The sequence below is a fragment of the Jaculus jaculus genome, chromosome 12, assembly GCF_020740685.1.
Source record: "Jaculus jaculus isolate mJacJac1 chromosome 12, mJacJac1.mat.Y.cur, whole genome shotgun sequence".
Lineage (NCBI taxonomy): Eukaryota > Metazoa > Chordata > Mammalia > Rodentia > Dipodidae > Jaculus > Jaculus jaculus.
Genome location: NC_059113.1, coordinates 17,365,650 through 17,370,673, shown reverse-complemented (window position 1 = coordinate 17,370,673; position 5,024 = coordinate 17,365,650). Strand labels below are relative to the sequence as shown.

Sequence of the window (5,024 nt, the reverse complement as noted above, 5' to 3'; positions counted from 1 at the left end):
CAAAACTGGAATGGCTCTCTTCTATAGAAACCCCTGTCCCAGTCTCCGCTAGCCTTTCTGCCTTGAACTAAACCCAGATGGCCATGTCTTGAGCGAGCTGTGTGAAGATGGAGATATTCCTTCTGCCTAGGTCTCTGATTGACTATTAGGTAAACATGCCCCATCTATACACTGGAATACTTCTCATAGACGGTTACAAGAAAGAAGTAATATGTTGCTGGTGTGGCCAACATGGACAAGTGGGCCAACCAGTGGCTTCCACTTTGCCCAATCTAACCAGCACAGAGTCAAGCTCCTGTTTTCTAAAGGCTCAGGACCTGTCGCCACTGAGGCTCTATGTCTTTAAGGAATTGGATGTTGGAGGGAAGATGTTGTGGGCAGGGAGAATGGCAGAATAAAAGGGTAAAGCCAACATGCTTGCTCATTGTGCATATATATATGTATATATATAATTATTATACAGTGTATATAATACACAATCCACATTGTCATGGATAATAAAGCAAACAGTGCTGATGCCCTGTCCCCACAGTCCTAGGACATTAGGAACGCCTCATGTAGCCTTTCTTCATGTCACTGTCTCCATGCCCAAAAGTGATGCCTACTGGCTTGACCTACATAATTGTTCCTGTGCTTTGTTAAGTTTTATAAATATATGCATGTGTCTACATATGCTAATACTGAAACACCTTTAAGTTTTCAATAAATCTGTAGTTTTCTACAAGCAGAATTATTGTGCATACTTTCTTACGTGATAGTTCACTCCATGTTATTTTCATGAAATCTATGCCTGTTGATGCATGCAGTTGTTGGCTTCATTTTTACTGTTACATCACACTGAGTGAATATTCTAAAAGTGATATATTTATTCATTGTAATTTTCTCAAAGAAGAAAAACATTTTAGGCAAACACAATATCACTGAGCTTTATCCTAAGCCCTAAACTTTGTATATTTTCTTCATAGTTGGACATTTCTTTCCATTCTTACTCCTTTTTTATACATTTTGTTTTTGGATTTATTTTATTATTATTGGTTATGTACATAGCATGTATATAGTCATGTTGGTACCATTGTTGGCCTCCTTCCTGTCCTCCCCCATCCACAGGGACCCCCTCATTGGGAATGTGTGTTGTGCATTGTGGGGTTAGCCATCAGTTATGGCCAAGAGACAATGTCTTTGTGCATAATGTCACAACATGTGGCTCTAATAATCTTTCCACCCCCTCTTCTGTGAATTTCCCTGAGCCATGTTGCATTTGTTTTAGGTCTACTTTAGTGATGAGGTCTTGGGAGCCTCTGTGTCCCTGAACATCTGGTTTGGTACTTGAGTGTTCTCTTTGTCTATCTCCTTCAACTTTGTGCTGGTACCAGGTTCACCAAGAAAACAGCACTCTTGCTCATTTCCCCAATTCCTCTAAGGTTTCAGCTGGGGACCTCATGAGGTGCAATGGGGTGATTCTCTCCTTGGATTCTGCATCCATCTGAAAAAGAGAAGCAAATTCTCCAACAGAGAGTGAAGTCAGCAGCATATAAATAGGATAACCATCATTATGTTAGAGAGAACTTAGTAGATGGAGGACCTCTTGTAGCCCATGACTGGTGGGAGTTTGATAATGGGGAACAGGCTCATTTTTTTGGATATTGTTTTATCTTGTTTCCCAGAACCAGCTATGGGTTCCGTTCCACTCAGTGGATCCACTAGCCAAATCAAGAACAGTTGGTTACCTACCATGGCTGTGTGCCACTATTGCACTTATGTGAACATCACGTCAGGTTGTTTGCTGTTGAGTAGCTTAGACCACAAATTGCTTGGAAAGATGTTGGACATTTTTACCCAGTTGCTCATATAGGACTTTCTGGCACTAGACAAGTTAACTCTCTGGGGACTGACTCTCTTCCATATTTCAGCCAGGTCTCTCCATGTTCCATACCAACAGCATATGGTGTCTTCAGCAGTAGGGTCTTACCACTAATCTTTGGTGGGTCATCAAGTACTCTGACAGAAGTCTGTCTTCTTTTGGGAAAGTTTGTAGGTCTCTCTGATCAACAGCTCATTGTGGATATTAACCACATGCTGGTACTGGGAGTTACAGGCCAGCGCCAAGGAAAAGAGGAAGCAAAAGATAGGTAATATAAAATAGAAAGAGAGAAGAGGGAGAGAGAGAGAGAAAAATAGGAGAAGATTAAGATTAATCTTCATCATACCCACTCAAAGGTCCTGTGGTTCAGCTGTTCCCTCTAAGGACCTGATGAAGGTTCAACAACTTAGCCTGTCTTTTAGGATATAGAATTTTATGGTACCATTGCCATTTGGGTCCAGTTTTGTGTCCCCCCCCCCCACCGCTCATTTTTTACTCTTGTGGACAATATTGTTATGAAACACTTATGCATGCAACCTGTAAGAATGCATCTTTCTCTATTTTACAAATGTACATACCACATATATAATATGCACACACATGTATGTATGCAAACAGTTGTTGGGTTATACAGTGTATATGTATATGTGTATGTTCTACTGAATAAAATCAAACTTTCCCATAACAGATATACTAGTTTCAAGATCCAAAATGTGTGAGAACTTTCCATTGTTTTCCTGCCCTGCCAGCTTTTGGGCTTACTCCATGTTTTCTTTTCTTTTCTTTTCTTTTTTTTTTTTTTTTTTTGCCACAGTGTTAGGTGTATAATTGAACGTCATTCTGGTTTAACTGACATTGTCTTAATTACTAATGAAGCTTGGGACTAGCCTACTTTCATATATTCACTAGCATTTGCATTTTCCTTTATGAAGTGTGTGCTCAGAATCTCTTTTGCATCTTACTATTGGATCACCTATATTTTAGTCAATTATAAAAGTCCTTCATAGATTCTGGCTATTAATATTTTGATCACTGAGATAACATCTCATCTTTTTACTGTTTAAATGAAATATTTTTTGTTGTTTTTTTTTGAGGTAGGGTCTCGCTCTAGCCCAGGCTGACCTAAAATTCCCTATGGAGTCTCAGGGTGACCTTGAACTCATGGAGATCCTCCTACCTCTGCTTCCCGAAGGCTGGGATTAAAGGCGTGTGCCACCATGCCTTTTCAAAAATGAAATCATTTTCATTACAATTTTTTGTAATATTTAGGGTTTTTTTTTTTTGAGGTAGGAGCTCACTCTAGCCCAAGCTGACCTGGAACTCACTCTGTAGCCTCAAACTCACAATGATCTTCCTACTTCTGCCTCCCAAGTTCTCGGATTAATGGTGTGGGCCACCACACCCAGTTAAATAAAATCTTTTGATTAAACAAGCTTAATATTTCAATTTTGAGTCTTTTTTTTTTCTTTTTTGAGTGACTGAGCTGATTGAACCTAGGGCCTGTGTAAGTTAGTAAAAGCACTCTACCACCAAGCTCCAGCCATAGTCCTCTTTTTATTTATTTATTTGGTTATTTTAAAATGTACAGTTTTATTTTGCCTATATAAAACATAAAACTTGTTTTAAACTCTAACTTCTTGAGGAAAATGGAATGAAAGCTCCTTGAGGGACGGATTTTTGTCTGTTCCCCTCCTGTATGTTCTGAGCAGCAAGACCTGAGTATATACCAGATGCTCACCCACTCAAAATTTGCTGACAGATTCAAGACATGGAAATCACACCCAAACAGAAACACACGGATTAAATTGCTGCTGCATTTATGAGGTTATAGCAGTTACAATTCCACAATTTTTATAACTTCACCTATGAGAAGGAGGGACAAAAAAAATCCCTCAATTTTCCCAGTTCTTTCAAAATGTTGAAGGCTAAGGAATCAGAATTTGGTGATAGCATTTCTCCAATCAACTTAGTAATGGAGGACAGATCGTTAGAAGCTCATCCGTGGCTGAATGGCACCTTGTCCTCCTTTAAAACAAGGTGTCGCTTTGTAGCCCAGGTTGGTCTGGAAGTCTCACTCCTGCCTCAGCCCCATCCTGCCCACACACGCTGGGATTGCAGGTGTGCACCCCACACCCAGCTCTGATTAGCACCTTCTAGCAGATGAGGAAATTTTCTTGCGTAACCAGGGGGAGAGAAAAACACTGTTAAGATGCATGTTTGGTTCTGTGTGGGGAACAAAACTGACTTCATTGAGGAGAGGAAGGTCTGGGAAAGCTAGGTGATAATTTGCATCTCCTCCCGGTCTCTGCTCTCAGTCATGGACTGGATGTTGCTTTTTAAATCCTCTAGGAATTCCACGTGGTTCTCTTCAGGGTCCTCCTTGCAATTGGAGTGCTCCTGCTTCAGCCTGCTCAAGGGTGGAGACAGAGCTGGGCTTCCCCCCTTCACCTCCGGAGCCTGGCATGTGGTGAGCCATCTGCAAGCCCCGATTGTCCTGCAGAGCTGCTGCTGGATGAAGCAGAAATACGGCATCCCAGGCTCCTTCCTGTGGCCTGGGATGTCAGCACCAAGGACTGTCACCACTCCGTGAGCATCCTTCATCAGGGCCGGCCAGCCTAATTCGAACCCTGCATCTCCACCACAGTCCCAGAGCTCGAATTGACATCCTGTGCTTTTGCTGTTGCTGGTAACATGTGGGTTCTCACCTTTCTGGATCCTCGCTCCTTGTGTTGGGTTGTATTAGGTGATGTCCGAAGAGTCAGTCAGGAAGTTGGCCATAACTGGTTTTCTACTCTTGCAGGGTCCCACGAAAAGGACGTTGGTCTTCAACATTGCCTGTAGAAACCCACTGCCCATCCTGGGATCCCGAGCCCCGACCATCTTTTTATTTTTTATTTGGAGACCAGATCTCACTAAGTTGTCCAAGGTGGTCCAAACACATTATGTGGCCCAGACAGGCCTTGAACTTGAGATCCTCCTGCCTCAGCATTCTGTATTCCTGGGACTTCAGACCTGGACCACCAGCCCTGACAAATCTTGTGTCTTGGGTACATCACACTCACGGCAGAAGTTGGCCTAAGTCCAGGAAGGGCTGAAAAGAAAGTTTCTTTCTATCTTCTCTCAGAAGGAGGATCATTTCACCCCATCATTTGTCTGTTCACAG

General features: G+C 42.1%; 1 pseudogene; it reads right to left on the bottom strand.

Moving 5' to 3' along the window:
* Positions 1 to 4,135: 4,135 nt before the first annotated feature.
* On the bottom strand, positions 4,136 to 4,693 carry LOC101597040 (annotated as a pseudogene).
* Positions 4,694 to 5,024: the final 331 nt, after the last annotated feature.